At 47.4% G+C, this 23,917-nt stretch overlaps 1 protein-coding gene across 1 annotated transcript in view; it reads left to right on the forward strand.

Annotated features, from left to right (window-relative positions):
- The window catches only part of SIPA1L2 (signal induced proliferation associated 1 like 2), a 922,756-nt gene that overhangs the window by 496,133 nt on the left and 402,706 nt on the right, over positions 1-23,917 (forward strand). The window lies entirely within an intron of this gene.

Here is a 23,917-nt window from a genome sequence, read left to right on the forward strand (position 1 = left end):
TAACGTGGAACCTTGCATGACGTAGCTATAATTCGGGTTCTTTTTTCCCACATGCATCACCTTGCACTTGCTCACATTAAACATCATCTGCCATTTAGCCGCCCAGTCTCCCAGTCTCGTAAGGTCCTCTTGTAATTTTTCACAATCCTGTCGCGATTTAACGACTTTGAATAACTTAATCGGAACAGGAAGTGATGCTGTGTGTTTAGATTCACTGTCAGGTAAATTGGGAGTTGTCTCTTGGGAGGATCACACCTCCTTTGGTGCACAGGAACCTCCAATTTCTAGAAGGTTCCTGCAACACTTGAATGAATTCTGAGCCAGTTGAGGAGATGGCATTCGACCACCCAATGCTAAGGAGATTGAGAAGGGAGATAATGTACTGTATTCACTATCCCAGCAATTAGCTTGTAGATGTTGATCCATGGGGAAGGTATTAATCCGCAAACGAACCTTTTCCGGAGATGGGAAGGCAGCAGAACTAGAGGGCATGAAATGAGATTGAAGGGGGGCAGACTAAAAAAAAAATGTCAGGAAGTATTTTTTCACGGAGAGAGTGGTGGATGCTTGGAATGCCCTCCCGCGGTAGGTGGTGGAGAGGAAAACGGTAACGGAATTCAAACATGCGTGGGATAAACATAAAGGAATCCTGTTCAGAAGAAATGGATCCTCAGGAGCTTAGTCGAGATTGGGTGGCAGAGCTGGTGGTTGGGAGGCGGGGATAGTGCAGGGCAGACTTATACGGTCTGTGCCAGAGCCAGTGGTGGGAGGCGGGGATAGTGCTGGGCAGACTTATACAATCTGTGCCAGAGCCTGTGGTGGGAGGCGGGGCTGGTGGTTGGGAGGTGGGGATAGTGCTGGGCAGACTTGTATGTTCTGTGCCCTGAAAATGACAGTTACAAATCAAGGTAAGATATACACAAAAAGTAGCACATAATGAGTTTGTCTTGATGGGCAGACTGGATGGACCGTGCAGGTCTTTTTCTGCCATCATCTACTATGTTACTATGTATCTCTTCTTTCTAAACCTCACTTATAAAGAAAATAATCAGGGGAGCAAAATCTTAAACTCCCTGTACTTGTTCAGGAACTGACTCCACTCTGGTGACAATTAATCAATTCTCAATACTGTGGCCCAACTCTCTAATTGAAATAAAATAAGTTAAAGGTTTTCTCTCTACAAAACCTATTTCTCACTGTTGATTCCCTATTGTAAACTGTTGCAGAAGAAGGCTTTTGCACTGCATTCAGGGATCTCACACAGTAACCCATTCCATATTCAAACAGGAAGACAACATTCCATCTCACAGACTTCACATAAAAACATAACATTTCCCTGCACAGCTATCAGATCAATCTGGAGAATACAGCACACTCATACAAAAGCAGTGCTTAATCTGCCACCTGACAAACCTTGCACTGAACTCAGAGCACTCACAAACAACACACATTTTCCCACAGACACAGCCTAATAGTTTCTTTCTCCAAATAACAGATTCACCTTCAATTTCCCCTTAATCCCCCTTTAAATTCTAGCACATTTCTTTCCCTGATACCCTTATAGTTTCTCTCACTTAGTATAACTACTATATATATTTGTGAGTGACACTGCCGAAGGGTTAGAAGGTAAAGTTTGCCTATTTGCAGAGGATACTAAGATTTGCAACAGAGTGGACACCCGGGAAGGAGTGGAAAGCATGAAAAGGGATCTGAGGAAGCTAGAAGAATGGTCTAAGGTTTGGCAATTAAAATTCAATGCGAAGAAATGCAAAGTGATGCATTTAGGGAGTAGAAACCCACAAGAGACTTATGTGTTAGGCGGGGAGAGTCTGATAGGTACTGAGGGGGAGAGGGATCTTGGGGTGATAGTATCCGAGGATCTGAAGGCGACGAAACAGTGTGACAAGGCGGTGGCCGTAGCGAGAAGGTTGCTAGGCTGTATAGAGAGAGGTGTGATCAGCAGAAGAAAGGAAGTGTTGATGCCCCTGTACAAGTCGTTGGTGAGGCCCCACCTGGAGTATTGTGTTCAGTTTTGGAGGCCGTACCTTGCGAAGGATGTTAAAAAAATGGAAGCGGTGCAAAGAAAAGATATAAGAATGGTATGGGATTTGCGTTCCAAGACGTATGAACAAAGACTTGCTGACCTGAACATGTATACCCTGGAGGAAAGGAGGAACAGGGGTGATATGATACAGATGTTCAAATACTTGAAAGGTATTAATCCGCAAAAAAATATTTTCCGGAGATGGGAAGGCGGTAGAACGAGAGGACATGAAATGAGATTGAAGGGGGGCAGACTCAAAAAAGATGTCAGGAAGTATTTTTTCACGGAGAGGGTGGTGGATGCTTGGAATGCCCTCCCGCGGGAGGTGGTGGAGATGAAAACGGTAATGGAATTCAAAAATGCGTGGGATATGCATAAAGGAATCCTGTGCAGTAGGAATGGATCCTCAGAAGCTTAGCCGAAATTGGGTGGCGGAGCAGGTGGGGGAAGAGAGGTTGGTGGTTGGGAGGCCAGACTTATACGGTCCATGCCAGAGCCGGTGATGGGAGGCGGGACTGGTGGTTGGGAGGCAGGAAATACTGCTGGGCAGACTTGTACGGTCTGTGCCCTGAAAAAGACAGGTACAAATTCAAGATATGAGTTTATCTTGGGCAGACTGGATGGACCATGCAGGTCTTTTTCTGCCGTTATCTACTATGTTACTAACAGAAATCACAGTCTCCCACACTCCTGTGTCTCAACTGTTTTTCCCTATTCTAAAAAGAGTAGGCAGCCGTGTGTCCACTAAGAGGCAGATGCACTAAACGTTTTTCATCGTTAAATGAGCCCTCAGGGAAGAATTTCCTATCCTTTCCATGCACTTAAGCCTATTTTCCGACGACAGTAGCAGCTAACGAAAACGGAATGGAGATGAGCAATTAGTGTGAAAACCCCATTGAAACGACATGCACTAACCTTTTCCGATTGCCTTTACGCAGGAAAAAGGCAGGAAAACTAACGAGAGGTCTGGACCTCTCGTTAGGACAGCTCTGTGCCAGGAAAAAGTGTTAATTGAAAAAATAAACAAACTTTGAGCCAATCCCAGCGCATTAGCAGAGCTAAAAGCGCTGTGATTGGTCCAAAGGACCTCAGAAAACACATAAAAATATAAAAATAAAAAAAGGATCGGGAGGGGGCAAGGGCGCTCATCAGGAGCGTCCTGTACGGACGGCCTTGCCCCCCCCCCCGCTGCTCCCCACTTTCCGCCGCTCCCCCCACCCCGAAAAAGCAAACTTCTAGAAGCCCCTGCCCCCCTCCCTTCCTCAGTACTCTCTGTCACCTGTGCTCCGCCTCCCGACATCCTCCGTCCGTGCCCCGCCCCCTTTTGGGGTCGTCGCCGCCATTCCCCTCCTCCATCGGGCCCCCCTTCCTCTTACCGGGCCCGTGCAGCGCCTCTCTCCTCTGTCCGAAGGCGCTGCACGGGCAAGAAGAACGCTGAATCAGCTGATGCCTGCCTTCGCCTAGCTTCGATAGAGCGTCTTTCTCCTCCTGGGCCCGCCCCTGTCTGACGTCAGTAACCTACGTAGGTTACTGACGTCAGACAGGGGCGGGCCCAGGAGGAGAAAGACGCGCCATCGCGAAGGCAGGCATCAGCTGATTCAGCGTTCTTCTTGCCCGTGCAGCGCCTTCGGACAGAGGAGAGAGGCGCTGCACGGGCCCGGTAAGAGGAAGGGGGGCCCGATGGAGGAGGGGAATGGCGGCGACGACCCCAAAAGGGGGCGGGGCACGGACGGAGGATGTCGGGAGGCGGAGCACAGGTGACTGAGGAAGGGAGGGGGGCAGGGTCTTCTAGAAGTTTGCTTTTTCGGGGTGGGGGGAGCGGCGGAAAGTGGGGAGGGGGCAGGGGCTGCTAGAATTTTGCTTTTTCGGGGTGGGGGGAGCGGCGGAAAGTGGGGAGCAGCGGGGGGGGGGGCAAGGCCGTCTGTACAGGACGCTCCTGATGAGCGCCCTTGCCCCCTCCCGACGCTTTTTTTTTATTTTTGTTTTTATTTGGGAGCCATGTGCTTGCGATTTGACTGTGTTTTGACTGTTTGTGGCATGCGCAGAGCAGCTAACATAACGCTTGGCTGCTCTGCGCATGATTTGGGGGCCGATTAACGATGTGTATTGTGATTCTTTGATACATTGTACGTTTCACTACCGATCTCAGCATGTGTGACTTTTTTTTTTGGTGCATTTTTCGTTATTTTAAAATCGTTAGGGACTTTAACGATTTAGATTTTTTTACGTTTGGTTGCTGCATCTGCCTCTTAATACCTTAGCATACAGACTCTCATTCCACAAAATTGTAACTCACTTTTTATCTCTTGAAACCCAGTTCTATCTCTGAAACACCCTTCACACTCACCTCAGCTCACTTTCAATATCAAAGTACCCTTTTTCAATGTCACATTTCACTTTAAACTCATAAAATATACTGTTTTCTCTTACATTACACAGACACACACCATACGTTTTCCTTTCCTAGTGCTTCCCTGCTCTCTCTGCTCAGTGCTCAGCGCAGTCTCCCTAGCAACTCACCCCCCCTAGAGGAACACCTGACGTCCCTCAAGCAATCAGCTTGTCAGAGAAAGACAGGTTTTTTTTCTCTGATCTTTTTAGAATCTTGGCTGCTCTCCCTCCCCCATAGAAGTTACTGCAAAACTTCCTATATAGAGAGTTTCAAAGTCAATTTTAACCTGACTTGTACCCAAAACAGCAAGGAACATTTTATAGTACAATCCCCACTTAATCATGGTTTATTTCTTGAAAAATAAAACCATATTTAAGAAACATTTCACACTTTCTTCACCTAACTCTATTAATAATTTCCAAACTAACTTTAAACCTTTTCCAGCCAGCAGCATCCACCAACACCCTGGCACAGCCCCCCCAGAGCCCCAGGAAAAAACCATTTAATATATGTTACCATATATTACAATACAGTTTCAGCGTTTGATTTACCCACTCCACCATACCATTGGTTGCGGGATGATATGCCAATGAGAAGTGATTCCAAAGCTTGTAAGTAATGCCCTCCAGAATCTGGACGTGAACTGTGGCCCTCGTCACTGATAACCCGTGGATGCGAAAAATATGCAGGATAAACTGCTGGGCTAGCGCTGCCGCTGACAGAAGTCCCCTTAGAGGAATGAAGTGTGCCATACGTGAAAATCGGTCAATCACCACCCAAATGACCGTACATTGTCTCGGGTTATCTGCAGCAGGGCCTATTTTATTCCTATGGACCCTGCGGCAGATAACTCGAACTGAGCTTTGGTAAAAGACTCCCATGGACTGTAAGCCTGGCTGCTAAGTTGTCACTACTGCTTGATGGCTGAGACTGCCTATCTCTGTTTGTCCTGCTTGGAACCCTTTTTTTTGAAGCTTCTCCCACTCAGCTGTGTCTACCATTCCTGAATCAAAAGCTCATTGGAAGCTGTTGGCTGATATCTGCAGAACCCCGTGCCGATATGACATGAAGAGTGGAGTTTAAGAACTTTGTTACAAAGCATAATGAGATGACATGTACAAAATTAAAGATAGGACAAAAAGGATCTAGGAATTAGATTAAAGTAAGACATCATAGAACCAAGAAATTGTCACATTGCCGCATCTCAAGAAAGATATAGTAGAATTGGAAAAGGTGCAGCAAAGGGTGACTAAAATGATAGCGGGGATGGGATGACTTCCCTATGTAAGACTAAGGAGGCTAGGGCTTTTCAGCTTGGAGAAGAGACGGCTGAGGGGAGGTATGATAGAGGTATATAAACTAATGAGTGGAGTGGAACAGGTGGATGTGAAGCGTCTGTTCACGCTTTCCAAAAATACTAGGACTAGGGGGCATGCGATGAAACTACAGTGTAGTAAATTTAAAACAAATCGGAGAAAATGTTTCTTCACCCAACGCATAATTAAACTCTGGAATTCGTTGCCAGAGAACGTGGTGAAGACGGTTAGCTTAGCAGAGTTTAAAAAGGTTTCCTAAAGGACAAGTCCATAAACCACTACTAAACGGACTTGGGAAAAATCCACAAGTCCAAGAATAACATATATAGAATGTTTGTACGTTTGGGAAGCTCGCCAGGTGCCCTTGGCCTGGATTGGCCGCTGTCATGGACAGGATGCTGGGCTCGATGGACCTTTGGTCTTTTCCCAGTTATGGCATTACTTATGTACTAACCCTGAGAGGGGGATAGCTCCATTATAAAGTCCATGGACATCTCTTGCCACGGCACTTGTGGCACTGGTATAGGTTGGCGCAACCCCCAAGGCTTCCCAGGAGGGTTCTTGTGTTGAGCACACGTAGGGCAAGTGGTGACAAACTGCAGGACATCTTGGGCCATATGAGGCCATTGGTAAAACCGGGAAATGAGGTGTAACATGGTAGCCTTGGTGTCCAACAATCCTGGAAGCATGTCCCCATCTAAGTATCTTTCTCTTGAACCGAGGGGACACGCAGATCTTGGAAGGGCTTTGGGTAGATAGCGCGGAGACAGCGATGCAGGCCGGATTCAACATAGGACTCCACTCCTCAATCTCCCCCGGCGGGTCAAAGGCTCTGGACAGGGCATCTGCCTGTATATTTTTAACTGCAGGGTGGAAGCTGAGACGAAAATTGAAATGGGCAAAAAACAAGGACCACCTGGCCTGACGAGGATTAAGCCTCTTCACCTCCTGCAGATACAATAAGTTCTTGTGGTCAGTGATAACAGAAATCAGATGAACTGCCCCCTCCAAGAGATATCGCCATTCCTCAAAGGCCAGTTTAAGAGCCAGCAGTTCTCGATCCCCAACCGTATAATTTTGTTCCGCTGCTGTAAATTTTTTGGAGAAGAAAAAGCAAGGGTGCCTTTTCCCTGCACCTGAAGTCTGTGATAGGATAGCTCCAGCTCCTAAGGCCAAGGCGTCCACCTCCAAAATGAATGGTCGCTGGGTATCCGGACTGTGAAGAACTGAGGCAGATTAGAAAGCCTTCTTTAGGCTTTGAAAGGCTTCAATAGCTTGTGGGGACCAATCCCTCACGTTGGTTCCCTTCTTCATCAAGGCGGTAAGGGGAGCTGCCACTACTGAATATTGTCTATAATAATTGGCAAAGCCCAAGAACCTTTGTATCGCCCGTAATCCCTGTGGGCGTGGCCACTCTTGAATAGCCCAGACTTTCCCTGGGTCCATCCGCAACCCAGTAGCTGAGATAATGTATCCCAAAAAAGGAATACTTTGTTGATAGAATTCACACTTCTCAAGTTTGGCGAATAGGCGATTCTCTCATAGCCTTTGCAGTACTATTCGCACATGCTTTACATGTTCTTGAGGGAACTTAGAAAAAACAAGGATATCGTCCAGATAAACAATTACTGAGACGTATAACAAATCTTGAAAGATGGAGTTGACAAAGTCCTGGAAAACAGCTGGGGCATTACACAGGCCAAAAGGCATGACTAAATATTCAAAATGCCCCTCATGGGTGTTAAAAGCCGTCTTCCATTCATCCCCTGGCCGGATACGCACCAAGTTGTAAGCACCTCTCAGGTCCAATTTAGAGAAAATGGTGGCCCCTTGGAGACGATCAAAGAGCTCTGGAATAAGGGGTAAGGGGTACCTGTTTTTAATCGTGATGGCATTTAAGCCTCAATAATCAATACATGAATGTAAAGAGCCGTCTTTTTTGGACACAAAAAGAATCCCGCGCCAGCGGGCGAGGAGGACGGGCGAATGAATCCTTTTTTCAAATTCTCGTGGACGTACTGGCGCATGGCATCTGACTCCCCACGAGACAGTGTATATATTCGTCACCGGGGAGGGGTCTGTCCAGGCATAAGATCGATAGCACAATCAAAAGGATGATGAGGGGGAAGAACATCCGCCTCCCGGGCATCAAACACATTCCAGAACGTCTGATACTCACTGGGGAGCTGGGAACGGCAAGCCTTCAAACCTCCCGTTGCCACTTTCACATTACCTCTAGAGGAGACCCTGAGTTTAAGGCAGATCTCCTTACACCGAGGGCTCCAACTAGCCACATCGCCAGCCTTCCAGTTGATCTGAGGCATGTGCTGGCATAGCTAGGGCATGCCCAGGATCACAGGGTGAATAGCCTGAGGAAGAACATACAATTGGATCGTCTCATCATGACTTACTCCCAGCCTCATCTGTAATGGTTTGGTGATTTGCGTGATAGTGTGAGGCAAGGCTATCCCCTGCACTGAGGTTACCTGCAGTGGTGATCCACAGGTTACACAAGGATTACCTAACTTCGTCAGGAGTCCGGCAGCGATGAAATTTCCTCCAGCTCCTGAATCTATCAAAGCCGAGGTGGACACTGTGAAAAACTGATATTGCAGAGTCAATGGAACAATAACCAATTTTTCATGTAATGAGGATACTTGTTCAGGCTTAGAAAAACACATGACCCAGGGCTACCTACCTTAGTGGTCCTGGGTCTGGTCGTTTCCCGCCTTGCAAGGATAATAAGCCACTATATGGCCGGTCTTCCCACAGTAGAAGCAGCGTCGATTCCTACGACGAAAAGCTCGCTTCTTCTCGGAGAGTCGTGATCGGCCCATTACCATTGGTTGTTCGGACCTCTCCGCCGCAGACCCCAGTGCCTGCTGAGGGGAATGATGGAACCGTGACCCCAAGGTGGACCGGGGTCCCAAACGCGGATTCGCCCGTTCCCGGACTCTCTCCTGAAACCGGACGTCAACTCGGGTACATAGGGAGATCACCGCATCTAAGGACGCAGGTACCTCTCGTCCGGCTAACTCATCTTTAATGCAGCTATTTAATTCCTGCCAGAATATGATTCCAGCCAAATTCTACAGCTAGCGTCTGGAAGCAAATAGCGTATACCCCCACAGAGTCTGTACCCTGGTGCACTCGCAATAGCTCCCCAGCGGAGGAGGATGGTCTTCCGAGAACGTCGAACACCATCCGGAATTGACGTAGGAACTCATTGAAATTAGTTAACATAGGATCCTGCTGCTCCCAAAGGGGAATGGCCCACGCCAGGGCTGGTCCAGACAAGAGAGTCATCATATATGTAATTTTAACTTGGTCAGATGGAAAGGCCCGGGGACTGCATTTCATATAGCATTCTGCATTGGTTGATGAAACCTCGGCAGGCAGAAGTTGTGCCATCAAAGCATGGCAGGTCCGGCAGCCGGAGTCCCAAGGGAGATCCCCCCGGCTCCGAAGGGCTAGGAACAACCTGGCGGCCTGCCTGCATGGTCTGCATCTGGGAGCAGACATTCTGCAGCACTGTGGATAGTTGGTTCAGCTGTCCTTGCTGTTGTTGTAAAATTCGGGTCAACTCGACCATCTCGGTCTTGTCCGACGAGCTCATGGCTTCGGCTTTCTGTCAGGCACGCCAAGTGGAGATGAGAGCCCTTGTGCCCGATGGAGGAAGAATTCCCACCAAGCTGTCGGCCAACCCAGAGTTCCCCCTGTGTCTCCCTCCGTTCCCCCTGTGTCTCCCTCTGTTCCCCAGGGGTTGAGCCCCCAGGTGTGGGAAGCCAACAGCAGGAAGAACTGATTCCAGAACAGAGTCCACAGGGCACAGCCAGGCAGCGGGCAAAGAAGGTCCAGGCACAAACAGTGGTCAATACCAGGCAGCAGACAGTAGAAAATCCAGGATCAGGCAAAGGTCAAAACCAGGCAGCAGACAGAAACAAATCCAGAATCAGGCGAAGGTCAATACCAGGAAGCAAACAGTAGAAAATCCAGGATCAGGCAAAGGTCAATACCAGGCAGCAGACAGAAGCAAATCCAGGATCAGGCAAAGGTCAATACCAGGCAGCAGACAGTAGAAAATCCAGGATCAGGCAAAGGTCAAAACCAGGCAGCAGACAGAAACAAATCCAGAATCAGGCGAAGGTCAATACCAGGAAGCAAACAGTAGAAAATCCAGGATCAGGCAAAGGTCAATACCAGGCAGCAGACAGAAGCAAATCCAGGATCAGGCAAAGGTCAATACCAGGCAGCAATTGGAGACGCCCTCAAGCCCAAACATGGGCTTCCATCCTGCGGCTGCCCAACACCAAGATGGCCGCCCCATCCTAAGACGCCCACCTGAGAGATGGCCGCCCTCTCCTGGATATGTCCAAATCCAAAATGGCCGCCATCTCTTCAGATGCCCATACCTTGCGCAGGCAGGGAACATGACAACACACCTACTTTTTGAAGGGGAATAGGTTAGGAAAGCTTCTTGTGAGACTGGTGAGGGGCAGAGGCTCCACTAGATACATCCCTAGTGTATGGCGGGTGGATGGGGCAGTGACTACCAACCAGCGAGATATAGCATACACGTTTCAAAAGCACTTTGAAACTTTTTATAATGATACTCAGTCACCTTCCGTGACACAGTTAGACATTCAGGACTATTTGCAGAAGTCAGGTATGCCAACAGCTGAGAAGAAATCTTCCATGTCCGAGCCTATAACTGCGAAAAAGCTACAAGGGGCAATCAGTAATCTCAAGTTACATTCTGCTCCAGGCCCAGATGGATACACAGCGGATTTCTTTAAACTCTTACAAGTACAACTAGTGGGTCCCTTATTAAGATTACTTTGACTCGGTGGTGGCATAGGGATCTTCCCCCCTCACATGAACACAGCGCTTATTACTCTGATTCCAAAGCAGGAACGGGACGCCACCTTACCTGAGGCCTACCCGACCCATCTCTTTGATCAACGTAGATGTTAAAATCCTCTCAAGAGTCTTGGCAGGTAGATTGGTGGTGACCATGCCCTCTTTAATAGCAGAGGATCAGATGGGCTTCTTGCGTGGGCGTCACTCTATGCTTAACGTGAGGAAGCTGCTGTTCGCAATGTCTCAAAAAGTACTAAATTGCAGGAACCCCTGATAGTGACTAGTTTAGATGCAGAACAAGCTTTTGATCAGTTGACCTGGCCCTTTTTATTTGCTACTCTTCAGTATGTGGGATTACAGGGCTGGTTTCTGGGAGCAGTGCACGCCTTGTACTCGGGCATGCAGGCCTCAGTATTGGTGAATGGAGTAGGCTCACCATATCTTTCAGTGGAGAAAGGAACACGTCAGGGATCCCGCTATCCCCCTTACTCTTTATTGTAACTCTAGAACCCCTGCTGTGTGTTCTGAGAGGTTCAAATGAGGTATCTGGTCTCTCCCTGGAAAAGGTGTCACTTGAAATATTAGCTTATGTAGATGATCTGCTACTAATGTTGACAGCCCCGCAGACATCTTTGGGGTTCCTTCTGTGGATCATCCAGCATTATGGACTCATGTCGGGTTTGAGGCTAAATATGCGGAAGTCATAGGTCCTACCGGTAGCGTTTGACAGAGGGAATGCATGGGAGAGAAATTTTCTCTTGACTTGGGCAGATGGTACTATAAAATATTTAGGAGTGTGGATTCCTAATAATTTAACACAGCTGTACTCCTGTAATGTTATTCCGCTTCTGCGGGACACAGTACGACTTTTACAACTCTGGACAGCCTACACTTTATCCTTGATTGGTCAGATAAACTTATTCAATATGATGCTCGCCCTGCGATGGATCTACCTTTTTCAGATGGTTGCCCTTGTTTTTAAAAACTCGGGATGAGTGAGCACTTCATAGAGCTGCACAACATTTTTTTGTGAAGGGTAGACGGCCCAAAGTATCTGTCTCTGTCCTGCAGAAACCAAGGGTACATAGAGATCTGGACTTATTGAGCATGTGGTACCTATCTATAGCATGTGCCATGCAACACATCAACGATTGGTATAGAGGGACCAGTGACTTTTCAGCGACTCACTTGGAACTCGAATGTTTGGGACTACTCCACTTTAGCTGGCAGACCCACACAAGTCCAAAAAGCAACCCAAAGACCTAGTCCTTTTCTTCGCACTGTCTGAGACACATGGAGGTGGCTTTGGAGGCAGCATCATTTTTCAGCAGCAAGTACGCCATCTCTGCATCAGAACCCAGACTTCCCTCCTGGCAGTGATTCCCGGGTGTTTACACGATGGCGCTCTTATGGCTTTGTTTATTTGTATCATATGCTGACAGAGGAGGGGAAGATGCTCTCCTTTCAGGACCTAAGAGTGGTGCATGGCCTTCCACAGACAGATATCGTTGCATACACTCAGTTACGCCACTATGTGCAGAGTCTAGGCTGGGAAATCCTCACTGAGGATGTTGAAGACATTCTGCAAGAAGCCTTTACATTGGGCGCACAATCTCATGTGCCCCTGAAGTTTTACTATACATTTCTCTGAGACACCTCAGAACAAGTGCAAAGTGATGCATGTGGGAAAGAGGAACCCGAATTATAGCTACGTAATGCAAGATTCCACATTAGGAGTCACCGACCGGGGGGGTCACGTGATGCTTCTGAGCTAAGCGGACGTCTCTGGACCGAGCTCCGCTCCCGACGCTTTAAACCCCTTGTTTTGCGCATCAAAGAAACCCCCGAAAACGCTGCAGGAATAGCTGAGTGGCACCCGGGTCTTACCGACAACGACCAGGGAGCCAAACAAGCACTGGCGGTGTGGGTGAGCGGGGTAATGCCCGTGAAGACCCAGAGACAGGGCAAGCAGCGTGTGACCACGGCGAGCCCTAAGATGGCAGAGAAGCCAGAAACCACGGGAACCCTGGTCCTGCCGAGCGGGGCGATCCAGGAACTCACGCAACAAATTATGGCGAGCCTAGACGACAAACTGACTAAATTACAAACAACAGTGGACTCCATTAAAGATTCAATGGAACGACAAAACGCCCGACTGCAGCAGGCAGAGGAACGGCTTTCCCGCCAGGAAGACAAATCGGAGAAGATGCAGGCCTGAGTGGAAGCGTTGGAAGCACGACAGGCACAGCTCAGCCAACAGATCGATGATCAAGAAAATCGCAGCAGGCGCAACAATATTAGAATCATCGGCCTGCCGGAGGCTGTGAAAGATGCTGAACTGAGGAGCCTCGTTGAAAATTGGCTACCTGAGCAGCTGGGACTCCAAATGGCAGAAATGAAGATGGCAGTTGAAAGGGTGCACAGAGTGGGATCACAGCGCGAGAAGGACATGCGCCCGAGACCGGTGATAGCCCGCATCCTTAACTATGCTGATAAAGATAGACTTCTACAGGCTTACCGAAGCAAGAAGTCATTAGAATACAAGGGTCAGCACCTTCTGCTATTTCAGGACTTTTCCGCAAAAGTCACAGATCAACGAAAGAAGATGGGCCCTCACTGCAAGAGACTCTTCGAAAAGGGGGTGCGTTTTGCCCTCTTATTTCCGGCGAAGGTGAGGATCATCCATGACAACAAAACTTTGTTTTTTACAGATCCTAAAGACCTGGACTCCTTTGTTAGCCGCCTACCTTGAAGGACTCCACGGGCCCATGCATTATCGAGCAGGACTGAGAGACTGGAGTTACAAGCGTCTATGGCAGTGGGCAATTATGCAACAGAGACCTTGTTGGTGCGGAGTGGACACGGGAAGGCCAGAAGTGTTCAAGAGTCCGCAGCATCAGGGTGCATCAAAACAACACCGAGTGCCATAAAAAATGTGAGAACATGTGGGGGGGGGGGCAATGTTATTCTATGTTTTATTTGTAGATTTGTGTATGGGGCAGACTGTTACAGTGGGGGCCGAAGCTTGGCGTGGGGAGTTGGCTTCGGGCCCATGAGGATGGAACTGTTACAACGCAAATACTTTGGCCCCAGTTACAGAAGTTACAGATGTTGATATTTGGAAGCTATGCAGGTAGCATTGCTGAATAGTTTATATGAGGTTCTACATAGGATTAGAGAGGGGAACTTTATTACTCTTTGGCTAAAAATGGAAACGGGAAAATGGGGAGAGGAGCTACGGGATGGTGATTAGTGGTGGGGTCTAAGAGGGAAGATGGTTCCCGGCTGGGAGAAAGGGAAGGGGAAAGGGGGGGAGGGGGAAGGGGGAAGGGGAAGCGTGAATGTTTGAGTGGGGGTGGCTGGGAGGAGAAGGGGAGGGTGGATATGGAAGTTGAGTGTTTGAGGGGTAGGAAGGGGTGGGTTAGGGGGGATGGGGGAAGGGACAAGTGGTGTGGGAGGCCTAAGGAAGACGCCAAAACAAGGAAGAAGGGAAGATATAGGTCATACTTGCTGATGAGAGTGTGGGGGCCGGAGGGTTGGCATCCCTGTTCTCGCGAGCTGTGCTGGGAGGCTGGCAAGAATTCAATTGCAGTACTGAAGGCTAGTGAATGTGAAAGCCTAGAGCATGGTTAATTTGAAACTAATTACTCTTAATGTTGACGGGATTCATTCTCCCATCAAATGTACTAAGTTACTAACATGGCTGTCCAAGGAGGGGGCTGACATTGCCTACCTACAGGAAACACACTTGTCAACGACAGAACACCAAAAGCTTAGAAGAGGATGGGTGGGAGAGCTGGGATACTCATCTTACAATGCGAGGCAAAGAGGGGTGGCTATTTTGATACATAAAAAGCTCCCCTTCACCATTCATAAAACGGTGCCAGACAAGGAGGGGAGATATGTATTGGTCATGGGAGAGTTGTGGGGACAAAAAATTTTACTTTGTAATGTGTATGGGCCAAACGTGTACTCCCACAAATTTTTCTCTGAATTGGTGGCCAGAGTGGTCGCCTATTCTGACTACCAGCTGATTGTAGGGGGGGACTTTAATATTGTGGCAGACCCCTCGTTCGACTGCAAGCCAGCGAAACGTAGGGGGGGGGGGGGGAATTGGGAATATAAAGGGGTGAATTTTGTGTCCAATCAGCTGGGGTTGGTGGATATTTGGAGGATCCTTAACCCACAGCAGGAGGAATATACATTTTATTCCCATCCCCAGGGGGTCTACTCCAGATCGGATTACTTTTTGGTGGACCTCTCCTTGTCAGCTAGGATTTCCAGGGTGCATATAGTAAGCCATACTTTGAGTGACCATCAAGCAGTGGAGTTGAATATTCCATGGTGTGCGGAGCCGAATGAGCGGGTATGGAGGTTTTCCCCCTCGTTAAGTAATGACAAGGACTTTCATGAGTATATGAGGGCTAAGTGGGTGGAATATCAGCAACACAACCAGACATCAGATGTGACCTCGGGCACTTATTGGGAAGCCTCTAAGGCAGTTATGAGAGGTCACATCATAGTGTATACAGCAGGCAAAAAGAAAACGAGAGAGGCGGATTTGTTACGCCTCTCTCAAGAATATCATCAGATGCGCCGCACGCACATCCACCACATGACTGAGGCGAACAAGTTAGCCCTGAAGCATTCTTCTTGATCTTTCCGCTGCTTTTGACACTGTCGATCACAGCATACTTCTCGATACCCTGTCCTCACTTGCATTCCAGGGCTCTGTCCTTTCCTGGTTCTCTTCCTACCTCTCCCTCCGCACCTTTAGTGTTCACTCTGGTGGATCCTCTTCTACTTCTATCCCTCTGCCTGTCGGCGTACCTCAGGGTTCTGTTCTTGGTCCCCTCCTCTTTTCTATCTACACTTCTTCCCTTGGTTCATTAATCTCATCCCATGGCTTTTCCTACCACCTCTATGCTGATGACTCCCAAATCTACCTTTCTACCCCTGATATCTCACCTTGCATCCAAACCAAAGTTTCAGCGTGCTTGTCTGACATTGCTGCCTGGATGTCTCAACGCCACCTGAAATTAAATATGACCAAAACCGAGCTTCTCATTTTCCCCCCCAAACCCACCTCCCCGCTCCCCCCGTTTTCTATTTCTGTTGATGGCTCTCTCATTCTCCCTGTCTCCTCAGCTCGAAACCTTGGGGTCATCTTTGACTCTTCTCTCTCCTTCTCTGCTCATATCCAGCAGACCGCCAAGACCTGTCGTTTCTTTCTTTACAACATCCGTAAAATCCGCCCCTTTCTTTCCGAGCACTCTACCAAAACCCTCATCCACACCCTTGTCACCTCTCGTTTAGACTACTGCAATCTGCTTCTTGCTGGCCTCCCACTTAGTCACCTCTCCCCTCTCCAGTCGGTTCAAAACTCTGCTGCCCGTCTCATCTTCCGCCAGGGTCGCTTTACTCATACTACCCCTCTCCTCAAGACCCTTCACTGGCTCCCTATCCGTTTTCGCATCCTGTTCAAACTTCTTCTACTAACCTATAAATGTATTCACTCTGCTGCTCCCCAGTATCTCTCCACACTCGTCCTTCCCTACACCCCTTCCCGTGCACTCCGCTCCATGGATAAATCCTTCTTATCTGTTCCCTTCTCCACTACTGCCAACTCCAGACTTCGCGCCTTCTGTCTCGCTGCACCCTACGCCTGGATTAAACTTCCTGAGCCCCTACGTCTTGCCCCATCCTTGGCCACCTTTAAATCTAGACTGAAAACCCACCTCTTTAACATTGCTTTTGACTCGTAACCACTTGTAACCACTCGCCTCCACCTACCCTCCTCTCTTCCTTCCCGTTCACATTAATTGATTTGATTTGCTTACTTTATTTATTTTTTGTCTATTAGATTGTAAGCTCTTTGAGCAGGGACTGTCTTTCTTCTATGTTTGTACAGCGCTGCGTATGCCTTGTAGCGCTATAGAAATGCTAAATAGTAGTAGTAGTAGTAGATAGATGAGATTTTGAGGCAGCGGGCTGAACGGGATATATACTTTCAGAGGTTCAGACTCTTTAAATAGGGTAACAAAACAGGGAAGTTACTAGCAAACTTAGTAAGACCCCTGCGAAAAAGACAGATTATTACCATTATTAAGGATGAGCAGGGGAAAACATATACTAGGGAATCTGAAATTAAACAGCAATTTTTGGATTTTTTATAGCTCCCTATATCAAGCCAGAGATTTTGATTCCAATAAATATGAGGATTTCTTTCAGGGATTACGGGTCCCGAGGCTCACGGAGGAGCAACTGATCCAATTGAATGCCCCTATTTCAGAGAGAGAGATTAGGCGGGGCATTGGGGCCCTGAAGCTGACCAAGGCCCCGGGGCCTGATGGCTTCGGGCCTGAATATTATCGCATTATGGCTGATTTGGTGACACCCCTGCTCCAGGCCTGGTTTAATGACTTGGTAGAGAAAGGAGAACCTATGCAGTTTAATATGGCTCATGTAGTACTTCTACCAAAACCGGGGAAGGATGCGACCAAGGTGGGATCGTACCGCCCCATTTCGTTATTGAACCAGGATGTCAAACTCCTGGCGGCTATACTGGCCAGACGCCTGAACCAGGTAATCCCTATGTTAATACACAATAATCAGGTAGGTTTTGTGCCAGGAAGACATGCTTCTATGAACATAATGCAGGCCGTAATGGCCATCCATGAGTGTAAGGGGACAGATAATCGGGTGGCTATAGTTGGTTTGGACATGGAAAAAGCTTTCGATAGCATCTCGTGGCAATACCTATTCGAAGTGCTGGGTCAGTTTGGTATAACGGGGGCCTATTTAGATTGGATAATAGCACTTTATACAACCCCTTTAGCAAGGCTGCAGATAAACGGGCAACTCACTGATAGGTTTTCAATACAACGGGGTACAAGACAGGGGTGCCCCCTTTCACCACTCCTCTTTTTGTTAGCTATAGAACCCCTAGCAATAAAGATCCGTTGCAGTGATGAGATCAGGGGCATAAGTGTGGGGGGCCGAGAGATACGGCTGAATCTATTTGCAGATGACATTTTATTATACGTGGCAAATGCACCTAGGGATTTGGTGAGGGTGCTCTCCATAGTCCGGGAATTCTGGGATATATCAGGCTTGCAAGTTAATTATTCTAAATCAGAGTTACTGCCTTTGTCAGATACGCAGGGGGCTCAGGGGATGGTAGGACTCCCTATACAGCCAGTGGAAGGGGCAATGAGATACTTGGGCATTTTTTTAAGTACTAATAGAGCCATATTTTATAGGAGAAATGTGACAGATGCCTTGGAAAGAATAAAGAGCTTGTGTGATAGATGGAGAGATTTGCCCCTTCACTGACGGGACGGATAGCTTTGGTCAAGATGGTGTTGCTGCCCAAGATTTTATATCAGCTACAGGCAGCACCGCTATGGGTTCTCAGACGGGATGAACGTTTGCTTCAGTCCACTATCCGATCTTTTATATGGAGGGGGAAGGGAGCACAGATCGGGGCTGTTAAATTATCCCACAATAAAGATAGGGGAGGTTTAGGCCTACTAGATATCCGTAGGTATAATGTACCCGTGCTGATGCGTCTTATTTATGAAGGAATGGGAGGGAGCTCCCGGTTTTTGCCTAGAGAGGGAATGAGGGAGTGGAGCCAGCTATGGGCCTTTCTTAACCTGCTTCACGTGGGCTCAAGCACTGACCCTAGACTATCTCACAAATTAGATTTTTTAAAACCTTTGCGGAAGGCGTGGATGTGGTGGAGGGGACAGCAACAGTGCTCACCAGATGCCTCCCCATACTTGAGCATGACGGGCAACGTGGCATTCCCGGCGGGCATGGGATATTCTGTTTTTTCTAGATGGGAAGACTTAGGATGCAGGATATTGGGACATTTCTTTGAGGAAGGGAAGGACGTTTTTATGACCTTCGACCAAGTTAAAGAACAGTGGGATATCCTGAATAGCAATCTGTTACAGTATTTGCAGGTTAGGCACTACTGGTCTTCCATAAAGGTGCAATACGGGGATAAATGGTTATGGGGCCCATTAGATAAAATCTTGTTACGTATCCCCACCAAGGTCAACAGTTTATCAACTTGGTAGAAGATCATTACAGCAAACGGACAGAGGGGGGAGATGGAGAAGTTGGTAACACACTGGAACGAGGAAATGGGGACTAAGTACACAGAACAGGAGTTTGGGAAGCTTTTCACTACTCTTTATGGGATGGTCAAGGCAGCTGACTTGCAGGAGACACAATACAAAATTCTCCATAGAGCATATGTGTCTAGGGCAAGGGGAGCAGTAATAGGACTCTGGAAGGATGATAGATGTATTAAATGTAAGTCCGGGAGGGGCACCCTGATACATTCTTTTCTGGATTGCTCGACCCTGACACTGTGGAATGAGGCATTTCAACTATTAAATGCAGTGCTACAGCGGGAAGTGGAATGGGATTATGCAACTCTATTGCTGGGGGATCAGACCTTATTGATGACCCAGGGTCTCCAACACCCACACCGTCGATTTGTGTATGTCTCCCTGATGTTGGTCATGAAAACTATATTGCAGTTCTGGATATCCTCGGAGCCGGTGCCAGGGGAAGCCTGGAGGGCATAAATGAGAGAAGTGGGCAAATATGAAATCCAGACCTACCGTGGTTCCTTCAAGCTGATTAATCGCCAATATGCCTTTCTGTGGGCCTCTTGCTTAAACATACTTGGCTGAAGTCTTCGTGGTGGAGGGAGGGGGAAGGGAGTGGGGAAGGGTGGGTAAGGGTAACCGAGTGTATGAGGTATGAATGATGTGACGGGATGAGTATGAGTGATGAGGTGATAGAGTATGCAAGGAGGAAGGGGGGATAACGGAAAAACTCGATGCAGGATGCATTTCACCTACTTGATTGTTCATAAATGTTTTGCTGAACTCTGTATTGCCATTGGTTAGAGGAGAGAGACAATGGTGTTCTTTTGTCTTGTGAGTGTATTGTGTATTGAGGAATTCATAAATAAAAATTAAAAAAAAAAAAAAATAAAGGAGTCACTGACCAAGAAAGGGATCTCGGCGTCGTTGATGATACGTTGAAATCCTCTGCTCAGTGTGCTGCGGCGGCTAAGAAAGTAAATAGAATGTAAGATATTATTAGGAAAGGAATGGAAAACAAAAGTGAGGACGTTATAATGCCTTTGTATCGCTCCATGGTGCAACTGCACCTCGAATATTGTGTTTAATTCTGGTCAACGCATCTCAAAAAAAGATATGGTGGAATTAGAAAGGTACAGAGAAGGGCAACGAAAATGATAAAGGGGATGGGACGACTTCCCTATGAGAAAAGGCTGAAGCTTCAAGGGCTCTTCTGCTTGGAGACGAGACGGCTGAGGGGAGATATGATAAAGGTCTATAAAATAATGAGTGGAGTGGAACAGGTAGATATGAATCATTTGTTTACTCTTTCCAAAAATACTAGGACTAGGGGGCATGCGATGAAGCTACAAAGTAGTAAATTTAATATGAACTGGAGAAAATTTTTCTTCACTCAACGTGTAATTAAACTCTGGAATTCGTTGCCAGAGAATGTAGTAAAGGCAGTTAGCTTAGCGGGGTTTTAAAGGGGTCTGGACAGCTTCCTAAAGAAAAGTCCATAGACCGTTATTAAATTGACTTGGGGAATATCCACTGCTTATTACTGGGATAAGCAGCATAAAAATGTATTGAGCTTTTTTGGGATCTTGCCAGGTGTTTGTGACCTGGATTGGCCACTGTTGGAAAGAGGATGCTGGGCTTGATGGACCTTTGGTCTGTCTATCGCCACTCCTGTTATTTGACAACTTCCAACTGGCAAAGCCATGGGCTTTGGCCTTGGCTAGTTTTTTGAAACATGCAGTTCTATTAGGGATGAAAGCAATCCATATCTGTTGGTTGGATTCTTCGGAGTTGGCCCTGGCACTTTGGCATGCGCAGATTATCTCATTACTGACAATGGAATGCTTAAGTGTCTCAGATATTGCTTCTCTCCATGGTACAAGATTTCAATGATATGGGAGCGGTTTGGGGCAACCTTACTGCCCACAGCACATAGCCACATTCTAAATCGGTGAGCCTAGGTCCTCTATGCCTTAATGATGTAGCTATGTGATTGTAATGGGGGGGGATAGGGAGGGGTGTAATTGGGGGGGGGGGATAGGGAGGGGAGGGGGACGGAACTTGGGAGGAAGGGGTGAGCAAGAGAGGCTTGGATGAGGAGACTACAACACAATCTGTTTATAAGATAGCAGACTATATTCCTTGGTCTCGATTGTATTGTTCATCTGTGTTTCTGTTATCATTCTTCAATAAAAAGGATTTAAACATAAAAAGCAACAGTCCCAGCAGAAACCCCTGCGGAACCCCATTACCTACCCTTCTCCATTGAGAATACTGACATTTAACCCTACTTTCTGTTTTCTATCTTTTAACCAGTTTTTAATCCACAATAGGACATTTCTTCCTATTCCATGACTTTCTAATTTCCTGAGGAGCCTTTTGAAAATCCAGATACACAAATCAACTGGCTCACCTTTATCCACATGTTTATTCACCCCTCAGAGAAATGTAGTAGATTGGTGAGGCAAGATTTTGTTTGACTAAATCCATGAATAGCGTTCATACAGTACAGTATAATACAATACAACTCTCATATTCTACTACTTTCCAAACAATTTGTTCCAGTGCGAATTACAAAAAAAGAAACTTCTCATACAGTAGGAAAAATGTTATATCTGAAATAAAGTATTATCATCTAATTATTCAACAACTATTATAAGGTCTTAAAAATAAGAAAGTTTTTTCAGTCTTGCTTGAAAAGGTAAATATTTGACATTCCTTTTTCATAAAAGAGGGAAGAGAATTCCAATTTAGCGCTGCCTGATAGGAAAACAGCAAAAATAATATTTGCTTGGATGATATCTCTCATATTGAAGGAAAATTTAGATGCAATGATGCAGTAGATCTCGATTCTATTTGTAGAAGGTTGATCAATTAAAGGTTGCATATAGGTAGGTGCCAGACCTGTTAAATATGAAAAATTAAAATAGATAACTTAAATTGAATATTGGCTCTTATTGGCAACCAATGTAGTTCTTGCAATAGTGGAGTCACTCTATGAAACCTATGTACATTATAAATCAATCAAGCCACAGTATGTTGCAGTGTCTGCAGACATTTCAATAATTTCTCAGAACATCCTAGATAAATGGATATAAATGTTGATATTAAATTAAAATAAATCAGATTACAGTAGTAAAAATATGAAATACTTACAGATTGAACAATAATTCTATAATGATCCTTTAAAAAATATTCCATGATAACTTCTCAATTTCATTTTCAGTGCCATACTAACATTTACATGTATAAGTGTGCATATCTCTCTATATAAAACGCACCTCCAACGTTCTAATGAAGCCACAAATCTCCCAACATTCTAAATGTGTCATGGTGTAGATCGCTTTTGCTCCATGAGTGTCTGCCCCGCCCTCACATCACAACGTGATGACGTCGAGGGCGGAGCACTGACACTGCGCCCATGCTCCTGCTCCAGGTATGTGCTGCCTCCATAACAAACACCCTCCCAGCAAACAACTAACCACTATCCCGACATCTCCCCCACCTCTAAAAATTTGCCTCCAACTTCAAAACCACCCCCCCCCCACTTCAAAATCTAAATACAATTCTGGACACCGCTGCTCTCTCCCTCCCCCCTCCCGAGTCGCTCGCAGGACCCCGTACCCCTCACCCACCCTCCTCCACGAAATCGCTGCTGGCCCCCCCTCCCCCGCCCTCCTACCCGAGTCCCCGCTGAGGCTGACTGCCCGGACTCCCCGTCCGCCCTCCCTCACCTGGACCCTGAGTCAATGGTGGACAACACCCTCTCTCCCTGCTCCCTCCCAATCGCCACTGGACCCGCTGCTCTCTCCCTCCCCCCTCCCGAGTCGTCGCTGGACCCCGTACCCCTCACCCACCCTCCTCCACAAAATTGCCGCTGGACCCCCGCCCTCCTACCCGAGTCCCCGCTGAGGCTGACTGCCTGGACTCCCCGTCCGCCCTCCCTCACCTGGACGCCGACTCAATGGTGGACACCACCCTCTCTCCCCGCTCCCTCCCAGTTGCCACTGGACCCGCTGCTCTCTCCCTCCCCCCTCCCGAGTCGCCACTGGACACCGTCTCCCTAACCCACCCTCCTCCACGATGGACACTCACCGCAGCTGCACGCTCACTGTTCCGCCGCCCTCCCTCTACTCTCAAAGTCCGGGTTCGGAATCTCGGAGAGGACAAAGAGGGAGTGCGGCGACACGGCGAGCGAGCGGCTGCAGCAAGTGTCCAATGTGGAGGAGCTGGGTGAGGGCTCAAGGCGGGGGTCAGGGACGGGGTCCAGTGGCGACAAGGAAGAGGGGGGGAGGGAAATAGCACCGGGTCCGACTCCAGCGCAGCCGTCAACCACGTTCACTGAAAACAAAGCAAGCAAACCGATGACATGCTTCAGGACGCTTAACAGACAGGAGTGGAAGTGAGCCACGCAAGTCTAAGGTAAGCAAGGAAGCCCATTGGTTTATCTCTGTTTCCACTCTCCCACGCAGCCGTCATTGCTATACACTCACAAACAAACAAGGAAACCTAGGAGCTGCTGCTTCACATTGCTGTTTTTACATTGTAGTTCCATCTGAAAAAACGTTGAGGACAAAAGGAGGGGGGGGGGGGGGGGGACCACAGACAGACCCTACAACTGGGAGGGAGGCCCTGCAACTGGGAGGGAGGGAGGTGGGGGACATGCAAATCTCTCACAGCTCATTTTTCAAAATTATCTTACACATACTACAACAAAAAAAATATATTTAAATATGGAAAAACATTACAGAAAATAATACAATTTGAAACATTAATGCCAGAAACTCATCACCTTGCTAGTGCCCGTTTCATTTGTTTCGGAAATGGACCTTTTTTACTAGTACATTCATAAATGCTGGTATTCTAAACATTTAAATGCATATTGTGTGTGTAAATGTGAGTACCTAGGTCAGTGATGGCGAACCTTTCAGAGACCGAGTGCCCAAACAGCAACCCAAAATTGAATTATTTATCGCAAAGTGCCGGTACTCATTATGGGCGGGGTTACCACATATGGCTCCACCCCTATGATAGCCACACCACTTACACCAGCCATAGTGCGTATAAACAGACATCATTGAAAATATTATACTAGTATAGGAGAAAAAAAATAACATGGTTGTTTTTCATTATAAATCATTTCTGTAAGCTGTTACAGCTCCAGTATACCCAGTGCAAA

This window comes from Microcaecilia unicolor, chromosome 3, assembly GCF_901765095.1.
Source record: "Microcaecilia unicolor chromosome 3, aMicUni1.1, whole genome shotgun sequence".
Taxonomy (NCBI): Eukaryota; Metazoa; Chordata; class Amphibia; order Gymnophiona; family Siphonopidae; genus Microcaecilia; species Microcaecilia unicolor.